Below are 13,567 nucleotides of genomic sequence, written 5' to 3'. Positions count from 1 at the left end.
AAATATAAAAATAAAAAGATATTAATAATAGGAGAGACCTTGCAAAAGTCGAGGCCTTTTGTTATGGTGGCTGAGCATGCAGTCAGTCCAAGGGTTCCTCTGTCGAACTTATTTTTTCCTTTTGGTGTGTGTGTGTGTGTGTGTGTGTGTGTGTGTGTGTGTGTGTGTGTGTGTGTGTGTGTGTGTGTGTGTGTGTCCCATAATAAATCTGTTATCCACACAGATGGTTCCTGATGAGCCATAAGCAACAAATTTTCCAACAACAGCCCAAAAAAACCCTCAAGGACAAGCTAACACACACACACACACACACACACACACACACACACACACACACACACACACACACACACACACACACACACACACACACACACACACACACACACACACACACACGCACGCACGCACACACACACACAGGCTTTTATTAGTATTATTAAGAACATACTGCTTTTTATTGCAACAGATGAGTTTGAATTGTGACGTTTGGACTCTTGGTTGGCAGTTTGTCAATAACCCTGGAACTTTCTGTTCTTACACGAGTAGGAAGGTACAAAGAAGGGGCAGGAACATTTGTTTCAATAACTTAATGTCACAAGACTTAAATTTACAGTTTTGATGAGGTAAAATATATATCTTTTTTTGTTTTGTTTTAATTTCCTGAGCCTAAAGTATCCAAGTTGGGGTTCATTCTTATGGAGCTTTTACTGAGTTCTGGCAAAACAAAAAACAAAGTGTTTGTCGGGCTTTGGGTGTCCCACATTTTCCAATCTAATATACACCCAAGTGATTAAGTCTTAAATTCGAATGAATTAACGTATTAATCTACAAGGAGACATTCACAAGGCTCTCGGGAAATGAATTTAGGAGGCACGGTTTAAAGTACGGCTCCATTTAGCACTCGCGAGAGACAGAGTAATAAGAAATCATCACGTTGTCACCTAAAGTCAAACTAAGGTGAGAGAAGTCTAGACTAAAATCTTTTGTTTCCTCGGAGTGAAACTTCTGATGATGTGCGCAGAACTTCACCTGCAGGGCGACAGTCATGAGAGTCCAGACTCATAAATATGCTGCATGTGGTGAAGACTTTCTTACAAATCTTGTGTAACTTGGCCCTAAAACGTTAAAAAAAAAAAAAAAAAAGTTTTATTGAGCTGCTTTACGTTTTTGGGAGAAATTGGAAAAATTTAGGTTTGTGTTGGGCGACCGTTTCTATGACAACGGTGCTGGGAGTCTTTAGCCCCGTTTCCACAGTGCCCCTTGGTGCCGGTACGGGTCAGGTCGGAACCGGTTGTTGTGCGTTTCCACTGACTCAGACTCGTTACCAACCGGTACCATTGGTAACCATTTCTCGCTACCCCTCCACTTGGGGTACCAGGCACAATGTGCCGGATATGAGGGGGAGGAGCTTCAACACTGCCGTCTGCTCATTGGTCCGTGACAACCGCTGTTCTCCCAGCAAGCAGCCATTTCCAATCAGTTCTTCTGCAGCAATCAGGAAACTTTTCTTGAAAATGTCCTCCCGTTATGGCGTCACATCCTGCATGATTACGCAACCGTTCATAACCCCGCCTACATTTCAAACTGTTCCCCGTGTAATGGACTGATACGGGTCTGGTTATGGATAGTCAACCCCCACCTGACCGGCACCGGTACCAAGGGGCACTGTGGAAACGGGGATTTTTCGAAAACGGCTCCCAGGGTGGAAGTTTTCAAAAAACTGTGTCTCCATGGAAATGATAAGGAGCCCTTTCAATTACACGTGATCCAGTTTATCCAATAACATTTTCATGAAAATGAAAAAAAAAGCTTTTGCTGCGTTTACATGACAAAGTTTTCCATTTTCACTTGGAACCGTTGTGCAAACGGGGCCGTGGGTCTGACCTGCTTTGTCGGGGGGGTTCCTGTCACCTGGGTGGGCCTCAGGCTGAGCTCCGGGGGTTCCTGTGGGTTCTCGGTCCTGCCCACTGACAGCCTGTGGCCAGCTCAGCAAGTTCTGTGTCTCCGCTCCCCCGTCTAGAGGATCCTCCCCGCTGGGGCTGCTCTTTTCTTTGGTTGCCTCTGGCCGCGTGGTCCGGGGTTCCTTGTGGTCCAGTAGTGTGCCGGGTGCCACCATGGGTGAGGAACTAATTTCCCTCGGGCCTGTGGATATTGCTACGAACCCCCACATCAACTGCTAGCATCCTTTTCTTCTTCTGATAAAACTTCCTCACCATTATCTAACTGCTGTTGTTAAGGTCCCTCGAGTTGTGGTTTTATTTGATAATTGGTTGCAACATTAAGTTGAAGGCTATTTATATATTTCCTAGGAATGTCACTATGGTTACAGTCTGTTCTCTTCTCCAGCAGCCAATAAACAAACGTAAGTTGGCAGCAGTTTGTCCCCGGTCTCCTTTCCACAACAATCCTGAACTTTCAAAACAAATTTGCATGTAAGAAAAAATAGGTGCACACTTGATATTTCACTCACACACATGACAGACGTGCAACATTACCTAAGAATTGATTGAGCACGTTTGCCTTGGTGAATGAGGGATATCAGCTGTGTGTTGCAAAAAATACTGGGAGACGTTTATGCTTATGGCTTCATGTACAAAAGATAATGGGATTTACTACGTCTCAAAGGAAAATCATAAACGGCACAAACATTTTCAAAAAGAGGTGAAATAGGACTTATTGCAGAGATGCAATGTTTCCTGAGCTGGCTTCCCCCAACATTTTCTTTTTTAGCAGACTTTGTCATGACATATTTATGTGGGATGTCCTTCTTAGTTCTTGGCATTTCTTTCTGATTCTCATTTGTTGCTGTCGTTTTCCCCACAGCAGTGAGTTTGTGACAGTTCACCTGCAGTTTTGGGTTCTTTAGATTTTTTCTTTTTTCCTTCTTCTGCACTAACATGTAATCCAATAGTACCATATTTCATTTTATGTTTGGAAATATTATAAAAAAAAAAAACAACAGTATAAATGTGACCTAATGCACGCAAAGCCTTCATTTCATTATTCCTCTTAGGACCAAAGATTCTCTCTTGGTCTTAATCAAACACTAAACACGTGCAAACACAAAACCCAACCTATTTTCCTGAGCATGAAATTTAACATGCCCCGAATTTGACCTGTTTTAGCGTCGGTGTGACATTCTCACAGTGTCTGAGAAGTCTTTGACATTCCCGACATCCGACCGCTGTAACCTTCTCTACACGTATCAGCCAGTGTCTAGATGGCTTCAACAAACAGTCTGACAGCTATTAATGTTCGTTCAAACCCTGGTTTGCTGAGGTTTGTGCCCTAAAGGAAATCGACTGCCTTTTTGTGGCCATGAATTAAGATAATTAATCAGTTTCTTCAGTAGGACTGAACATCGCGCATGGTTCTCAGAGAGAGTCAAACAGAAAGGGTGAAATGAAATTAATAAAGGAGATAGTGACACGAGATGTCTGAGAGTCACTCATTCCAATGAGTGCTGAGTGAGTGACAGACAGAGAGGAAAGCGTGCGCAGGTAAAGAGACTGACAGCCGCTGTGACGATGCCAAACTAATCAGCGTGTGATTGGCAGGAGCAGTGGGTGTTGTACCGTTCTGCATGATGGATGAATGGACTGACACATTTCCAGTGGAGTGGATGAGTAAAAAGAGTGAGAGGGAGGATGCAGGAAGAAGGAAGAGGATCGTCGTTTCACTTTCTCCTTTTGTCAAAGATCATTCAGTGTTGTTGTCTCACCGTCAAGCAGTTTCAGCAGTCAGAATACTGGGGGGGGGGGGGGGGGGGGGGTTCTGCTTCTCTGTTCCTCAGTCCTGGACCTAATGCGGAGCACCCCTTCCTATTTCTCCCACACCTTTGGCTACACTTCGATCTGAACACACAACTCTTGTTTCCTAGAGTGGCCATTGCTCTCTTCAGTGCCGCCTTTATTACAGTCATCATCGGCGCCTTGTGCAGAATCTGAGTGACGTGGCTTGAGTCCTCGACTGTTTCCTGAGATTTCCTGAGCGACAAACCAACAATGGTGAGGATGGGAGATCACATATCGGCCACGCACAGACACACCACAGGTGTGTGTACTCAGTCCTCTCCTGCACTTGTGCCTCACATAGAAGACTGTTCACCCATCGAGTGAAATTCTCATCAGCCGCTGAACATCTTCAGCACCATGAAGACGAAGACTTCAGAAAATTGAAGCGCACTGAAGATTCCGCCATGTGCACACACGGCCAGGTGTACGGAGGGTGGAGAGCTTCAAAACACCTCTATTTACACATCTGAGCTGACCTCGGGTGGACTGCTAATCTCCTGTCAACGGAAGGTTCAGCAGAGACAGGATTTCTTCAGGAAGCTCAAACAAGCTTGCTTACTGCTGCACTGTGTGGTTCTCCAACTGTACAAAAACAAAAAGGATGGATGGATGGATGGAGTCTGATTTTGGAAAGTAGTCATGCTCAATTTTGGACCTATAGAAGTTGGATGTTCATCCTGTATTAGTGTCCTAGAACTGCTTTGGCTACTTCCCATATTGAGACGTGACTGGTGTGACTCTCAGGCCCCCGTTTACATGACGATGTTTCACGTGAAAACGCATCATTTGTACGTTTTCCTTCGGAAAAATTTGGCGTTTACACGGCAATGTTTTGAAAATGATATCTCCGTTTACACGGGAATGGCTGAAATGCTGACAGTTATGTTGTTTGGGTGCTTTTTTTAAATTTATTATGAAACTACACGCACACACACACACACACACACACACACACAAAATTTGTGTTTTCAGTGACTCCGAGCATCAAGTAAACAGACATCCAAGAAGCAATGAAAGTATTGCGCTTTCACTTGAAAACATTGTCCTGTAAACAGGATCTGAATTGAGTTAGCGTTTGTGTGTGTACGTGTGTGTGTGTGTGTTAGATTGTGTTTCTATGTATTAGTGTAATTAAAATGTGAACTTGAAAAACACGAAGTATCTTTGCATGTTATTTGCACAAATATGCACAAACACCACCATCTGATCCTTGGTATGAGAGTCTCATTGAGTCAAGCTGTGCGGCAAGTGTCACTGAATTCATAAACCACACACTGGAGAGAATTACCACTCTTTTATATTTAATATTTGCAGGCCCAATGTATAATTAAAGGAAGGGAGCACTCTTTCTGCTGCATTTTTCTGCTATTCTTCACCCTTTGTCTGGATCCGCTCGCATTCTCTCCCGCCTGTCAGTCTGCTCTGTGTGACATTTAAAGAGTCTGGAGGGAAGAGTTGCTAATGATTCTGCAGGGAGTAGCTGGTCAGATGATGGAGGGTGGAGCCAGTCACAGCTGCAGACGCACAACACTGCTTTTCACCTCCAAATAGGCTCCGATCTCACCTAAATATGTGACAGACCGGTGTTTCTCAACTGTTGTTTAAATACCACCCCAAAGCACGTCAGACTAACTCTTCCCAAGTGTTAATGGGAAATTATTTTTCAACTAGTCAGTGTGTATCACTTTTAATTGCTACAACAATGTCATACACCCCCAATTATACGAGACGTAATATGTCTGAGAGAATTCTCAGTCATCTCGGTCACGGTTTATCTAATTTAATCTCACGATTCATACGGAACTCTTAGATGTGTGTTTTAACGGTTTGTCTGCAACCCAGCTTCCAAAAAGTTAGGGCATTGTTTCAGATTGCAATCAGTCCAAATTTAAAATAGTGCAAAGACCAAAGTAAGGTGCAGAATATTTTTAGCATGGTGCTGATGTACGGAATTTTCATTTTAATGTCTGAAAGATATATGACCAGATATAACATTATGACCGCCTGCCTAATTATGTGAAGCAGCAAAAATAAAATACTGTAGAAAGTTGGTCTTCTCAGCGAAAATGTGTTGTAATACTTTTATTCCCGCTTTAATTTGACATACTTTATTGGATTATCTCGGGTATTTGACCACGCATGTGTGTCCATTGCATTTATACTGGGAATGCAATTTGCAAAGGGTTTTCAAAGTATCTCTGTGCCTGTATCACAAGTTCAAATCTAGTTAAGATTTGTCAATTGTCTCATATAACTACTGGGCGAGTGTTGCTTAACATCTGTGCAGCCATTGCGAAACAATCTCAAGCATCCCAATTTTCTTTTATTTCATATCCACAACCGCGTGAAGCTTGAATACCAACATCGTATAAAATGTTAACATTGATCCAAAATGCAAGTTGATGTAATTCCAAGAGTAATTGTCCCTAACTTGAGTGTTGTTTTGCATTTCTCTTTCACCAACTGCTATTGCAGCCCCGTGATTTGGAGACTGGTTCCAGCAAAACTTCTGAAACAGCCCTTACCTTTCAAATCACGACTCATGTGAACTTGAAGTTGTCCTGCTGTTTGTGGGACTAAGACATTAGCAGCAGTAGTCCTGGAACGTTTGGGGGGGTGGCCTCTATGGATTGGACTTGTGGTGTCCATCAAATCCCATACCTGCGAGTCAACACTTCAAACAGGTTGTTCTTTGTGGCAGGATGCATGAACCTGCTGGAAGAGCTCACCGCCACCAGGGAATATCGCTTCCATGAAGGAGTGTATATGGTGTGCAACAATGCTCCCGTAGGTGCAACATGTCAATGTAACACCGACATGGATGGCAGAACTCCAGGGTTCGCAGCTGGAGCTTTCCTCAGAGTGCCTATATAATTTATTCCCTTGGTAAACACACACACACACACACACACACACACACCTGATTAATCTGACCGGACCATCTTCTCCTACCGCTCTGTGGTCCAGTTCTGATTCTCACATGTAATTCAGTTTTGGTGTTTTCGACGGTAGGGAAGAACAGCCTGATAGGTCTGCTACAGCGCAACCCCAAACACAACAAACCGAGCTGCGCTGTGTTTTCTGACACCGTTCTGTCAGACTCAACATCAATTTCTCCAGGAGGTTGAACTACATGAGCTCATCTTTCTGATTGGACCACACAGGCCACCATTCACTCCCTACCTGCATCAATAGGCCTGACCTCTCTGTTGACCCACTCACAGGACTGGAAACACCACACAGGAGCCGCAGATTGGAAATGTACTAACCCAGCTGTCTCACCATTACCAGGGGTTAGTGGTGGCCTAGAGTCTGGAGAGGTGGGCGAGGGATCAGGAGTCTGCAGGTTCCCTCCAACGTAGATCCCCGGGAAAGACCCTTGACCCCCACCTGCTCCCCTGGGGAGCTGTAAGCTTTGGTAAATAGAAAAGTCTTGAGTCTGGTCTTAAATGTAAAGACTGTGACATCCTCCCTAACTGAAACTGGGATCTGGTTCCTCATAAGAGGAGCCTGAAAAAGCTGAAAGCTCTGCCTCTAATTCTTCTTTTAGAAAACCTAGGAACCTCTTCTGGGAACCTAGGAAGTTTTCTTCTGGGAACATATGGGACTAACAGTTCTTTAAGATACGGTGGAGGCTGGTTGATAAGAGCTTTATAGGTTAAAAGGAGGATAATAAATTCTATTCTAGATTTAACAGGGAGCCAATGAAGAGAAGCTTGTATTAGAGTGACGTGATCTCTGATTCTAGTCCTTGTCAGGACTCCTGCTGCAGCATTTTGCATCTGTTGAAGACTTTGTATGAGTAAAGGAAAAACAAAATACTCTAAATTGGCAAAGGGTTCTTCATGTGATTGAGTGGTCAAGTATCAGATACTGTATGGTCTGAAGTGATAATGCAATAAAAATGCTTATTATTGGGAACATTTTGGACGTTCTGTGTCCAGCTCTGTATTAGCACACAGTTCAAGTGTCAGTACCTATGCTGGTATGAAGGTGCTTCAGTGCACATATTGTGTCTGACCTGCTCCATTAATGCTGAAAAATACCTGGAAAAAAAGGTTATGGTCCAACATTCACTGCCGTCCAGAACAAGAAGACACTGAAGTGTATTCTAAAAGCATAGCTCTGCAGTAAGAGTCCAGGTATGGTATATGATGTATATAATCAGCCACTGATATGTTTGGAAATAGTCCTTTTTTTCTCCATTTTTATTTTACTATTGTAGCTTGTTCAGTTTTTATTCATCGCTCTTGTGTTCTACGTTAATTTTCTACATCAAGTTTGCCCGTTTCCAGCATTTCAGTGCGCGTATTGTGAATGCCTTCATTTCCCTTTGTCTGCTTACGTTACTTGGAGCTGTCATGTCATAATTTATGCCATTCACAGTCAACCTTGTGTACATTCTTTCTTTTTAAGCCACTTTTATAAGCACACAGCTGATTACTTTGAGGTACAGATTCTCATGCTGAAGGACAAAATAATTTTTTTACCAAATCCTACTAACGTGACGGAGCTTTTATCTGTTGGTCCATGTTTGTTGGGCACCTTTCACTGCTTTCTGGAAAAGCAAGGATGAATAATAATGAAATCTTTGAAAGTTTGTCACTGTGCATTAGTTGCATGGAAGAAATTATGTGCATGATCCTTCTTTCCACCCCAACTCTTTTCAAACTTTGAGACTCTTACAGCTACTACTTTGGTAAACATACTATATTGATTACAGTTGGTACTTGGGATGCACCGATACCAATACTAGTATCGGGTGTGGTATTGCTGCATCGCTAGTTTCTACCTACAAATGTCCAATATGTATGGAGGTTTATGTTGTATTTTCAGTATATTATTACTCTGCTTTGGGCAGATTAATGCTTTCCACTGTCTGCCGCAGTTCCTATTCAAAGACTTTACCTGCTATTTGGCTTCCTCACACTCCCTACTAATGCCTCACTTTTACATGTGAGGCTTTCAGTGAAACTCCTGGACGTTGCAGAAGAAATTCTATATAGGCATAGTAGCAGCGCTTTGGGGAGCTTTCGAAAAAAAGACACCATTAAACCCTGCAGTGGCTTTGCAGCCGAGTTGCATCATGGAGCCTTGGTGGGGGAATGCGCTTAGGCTATGGATGCGTTCAGTTATGTCGTCAGTAGATGAGAACGCGCTCGCAAATTCAGGTCACTGTGTCACAGTAAATTCTATAAACTGGAGTCTAATCCAAGAAACTTCAATTTGGAGCACGATGATTCACCTTAAGAAACTCTTAGCAGGCTAACGCACAATCGGGCTCTTTAGCAGAGCAAGTGACGGTAAAGGTCAGCTTCTTGGTTCTGGTACAACTTTTTCTGAATATAATTTTTGTTTGACATGATGACACACCAGAGTGAAATTATAAGAGAGGAAGGGAGTGAGAGGAAATGGAATGGTTCCCAGGCAGCTAACAAACAAAAAAACAAAACCAAACAAAGTGCTTTAACATCACTAACGGAGTGGGAGCCAGCATGTTTGGAAACCAATATGTTATGAAATACTAGAATATATGTGAATTTTAGGGTTTGTTATTCTGATGGAAAGTATACTGTTGGTCTTCTCGGTGAAAGTATAGCATGATAACTTTCTTCCTCCCTTGAGTTGACATACGTTATTGGATGCTTTCTGACAATTGAACACCCGAATAGATTGCATTTACACTGAGAAGAATATGGGAACGCCAATTGGGAAGCAACTTTGAGATGATCTCCATGCCTGCATCACAGGTCTGACTGTCTGACACGACTACAGGGTTAGGGTTACAAACATCTGTGCATCCATTTTAACACAATCTTTAGCAAGCCAATTTTTTTTTTTAATATATTCACTGCCGTGTGAAGCTTGAGTTTTGATCCAAAACTGTAATTCAGTGTGATTTTCTAATTGTGGGTATTCTCTGGCATTTTCCTACCCCCAACTGTTGTTGCAGCCGAGTGACATGGGGGACTGGTTCAATCTAAAGTTCATTATATGATTATTAAACTGTACCTATCCTAAAAGTATCTGGGAAAAACTAACAGGAAGCTGAGAACAATGACAGGGGCATTCCATTAGAATGCATTTGTTCCCTTGATTTGCTTTTATAAATCCAACTTTTCTTAATATATTTTTCATTTCATAATGAGAATTTACAGTTTTAACATCTTGACACTGTATTTCCCCCCCATTTTCTTTAGAAATTGACTATTAGAACAAAATAGTCTTCTCAGCCTCAGTGTCCCAGTACGCATTTGAACAAACGTGTTGAATATGTTTAATATGACCTACTAGATTTCTTTAGGTATCTGAACTGCAGTAGAGTAATTCTTTTTTTATCTGTACTTCCATTGAACACATACGTATATGACCCGACACAAGAAATGTAACAACATGGCATCATTATCTTTATTATACTATGCTTTACTTGAAGTACTTCATTCTAAAACACTATATCTTTTATATTTATTTTTTAAAGTTCTTCAATACTTTTTTCAGATTCTGTTCAGAATTGTCATTGTTAATGATTAAAGAGTTCAGTACAGAGAATTCACCAGCTTATTGCTTACATTCATTGGGCTTACTTTAAATTGTTGTTATTCTTAAAAGCTATTAAACAGCATTTATTTCAGTTTGACATGCACATAAAGACCAATAGATATAATTTGTATTGAACAGAATCTGTTGGAAAGTTTATAACTGACCAAAGTTCTGCACTTTTACAGAGTTTATTCTTGAAAAATACTCAAATTAGATGTACTCCACCCCGAATTTCACACAAGATGTACAAAATACTATACAATGTCGTAGTGCCGTAGTACTGGAGAGCGGTCTTGGTTTTTTAACAACATTTTCAAGGTGTTGGTCTTGACTCGCTGAGACTAAATTTCTATACCACTAGTAGAATATAATGGAATAGAAAATATAGTATCAAACCCCAATCAGAATTCTTTAAAAGTCTGTTCTTCGTTTTGATTAGGCCTTGGCCCCTTAAAGTCTTTAAATCAAGTCAAATCAAGCTTTTTTTCTTTTCACAATTAGTACAGTAAAATGCAGCACAAAGTGCTTTACAGGTTAAAAACAATAATAAAAACTAAGTGAAACGCACCCATCCACCTACCCGATGCCAATTTAATGTCAAAGGTAAATGACAAAGAAATCATTCTATAATCCTATAACAGGTTTGAAATATTAGTTAAAAGCCTAATTAAAAAAGGGAGGCCTTGAGTCTGTTCTTAAAAACATGAGCATGTTTTGGTCTTGAATCGGACTTGGGTTAGGTGGTATTGACCACAACATTAGTATTTCGTGGATATACAAGTCAACTGGCTTGAGAAAGCTTCTTTTTTAAGGACATTCAGTGACAATTTTTTTAGAATTTCTCCTTGTTTTAATATAAATTGTAAATAGGACATCATTTTGGCAAGTTTAACACTTTCTAACAGATTGTATTCTAAACAAATGTCATCTGTTGGTGTTGTATCATATTTTTAACTTTCAATAACACATGTATTGTTTGTAAAAAACAATCAAACCATTTTTTTTACTGGTTGTGAGACCACTGCAAACATTGTGCTGAACTTCTGCTGCTTTACGTGACCATTCATGCCAGCACTTATTTCATATTTACTTTTTTTCTTTTTTTAGTACAGAACTTTGAAATCTTTTTTTTTTCTTTCATTTTACTACTAAAAATATGTTTTGGAGGTGTAAATATTTCTGAAAACGGCCACATAATAATGACCATGAGAGCATTTTTTTAAAGTTGAAAGGGAAAACATTCTCGTGTGTGAAAACTTTTAATGGGAACTGTTGCATTTCATTTCACTCCCTGCTAATTTCTCTCAAAATCTGAAAGTGCGGACGCGTTTCATTATGAAGAGCAGGTTTTGTTCAGCGAGCTAAAAAAAAGTAATCCAATCATTTTCAATGTCAACCACGAAACCTTCCTGCCAAACTCCACACTGTTGTGTGCGAGAAGGACGAGATTCCATGAACCTCTGTGCTCATTCAAAAAAAGAAAGTAGACATATTTCCAGTACTTTATCAGAGCTGGGTTGTTTTTTCTTTTTTTTTCTAACGCGTCATTGATGTGCTCTTGTTGGAAGTTTCTCGAGTTACTTGCCAGGAAAAGTTAAAACCCAGGAACATGAAAACTCTCGTAGTTTCAGCAATGCGCCGGCTTACTCTGGGTGGGAATTCTGCTCGGCTCTGACGGCAAGTCTTTTAGCAAAGAAATCATTTTATTGAACAACCTCTGAAGTTGCCATGAAAGGCTGAGGTTCATTAGGCATGCTCTCAGCAGGGAGCGAGGAGTCTTACTTAAGCTGTGATCAGTGACTAATAGCAAAACTGGCACCACATCCGAGATCCGCCGGCGAGACAAAAAAAAAAAAAAAAGCATCACACTGGATGAGTTTCGATAGCGGAAAAATCAAGCCGGGTAGACGCGGATTGAAAAGCATTGTATGAAAGGTCCGCGTCAGTTCAGTGGCTTTGTGGCAGAATGCGTTTGAAGGCTCAGGTGTTGCAGTGTCCTTGAAAGCACCAGCAGAAAGAAGCCGGCAAAATCTACTTCAGTGTTCGTGGAAGACAAAATATTCTATAGAAAAAGGGAAAAAAAGAAAGAAGCAGGACTGTAAAAAAACAAGAACAAGTCCTCAAATACAATAAAAGTAAGGAATAAATAACTAGCAAGGACACATTTCATGGCTTTATTTGCGTCATTTCGTGCTAGATTATTATCTGTATTAAAGCAAACGAGTGATCGCAGAACTGGACGTTACGGGAACTCTTGTGAAAACGTCTGTTAGTATGAAGAGCTGCTAAATTCAGCTGCTTAAGTTCCTTGACTCTGAGCTACGACTGTATTTCAAAACTAATTCACATTATATTCAGGAAAACATAATACGGTCGTTGGATGGTAATGCCACAAACATTGTGATTAAGTCTATCATTCCAGTTTGTCCTCTATAGAGGTTGCAATGTGTCTGTTGCCTTGTCGCTTTCCTTCATTGCTCTATCCTTTTCTCCTAAACCCCAACTGGCGCAGCAGAGAGTATCCAACTCTGGGTCTGGTTCTGCAAACATGTCCTCCAAAAGGCCTCTTCGTACTCCATAAGAACAAGACGAAAGTTCGGCAGTGCGCGGGTCCTGCCGAACAAAATGACGTTGAAATTAGTTTCAGCTGTGCCAACCGTCCTGGCCGAACTATGTGGGAGCCGCACCGCCGAAACTTCTGCACTGCCGTGTGCTGCGCATGCGTGTTCTAGTTCGCTCATGACTATCGATCATATTTTAATCATATTTAGATTGTAACCTTGCTACTGTACGGAGCTCGTTAAAATGTCGGAGTGTAGGCTGACGTGATGCACCTGAACGCATCACGAACAGCTGTCAGCTCCTGTAGTTAAAAGCGGACCAACATCGCTGCTCGGACAAAAACTCTTTTATTACTGAAAAAGTTCAGAGAAGTGTATTTCTGAAAGCACTGGAGGCGATAAATAAACTGTGCAGTTGAAAAGTTTAAACGCCGCATCACAGACGTGTGGCTGCTGCGAGGGGGCGTGGCCTGCGAGTTCGGCAGCTTCTTATCGGAGTATGAACAGTCCTGCAGAAAGAGCTTTTTTTTTCTGCAGCTGGCTGACGTCACTGCCGAATTTTCTTCTTGTTCTTATGGGTTCAAAAGGGAGAATGCAGGGGCCTTCAGAGTCTGGTTCTGCTGGTTTCTTCCTATTAAGACAGAGGCCTGACAAGCTTCATGGTATCTG

Source organism: Lipophrys pholis, assembly GCF_963383615.2.
Source record: "Lipophrys pholis genome assembly, chromosome: 1".
Lineage (NCBI taxonomy): Eukaryota > Metazoa > Chordata > Actinopteri > Blenniiformes > Blenniidae > Lipophrys > Lipophrys pholis.
This window is presented reverse-complemented; position numbering follows the sequence as displayed.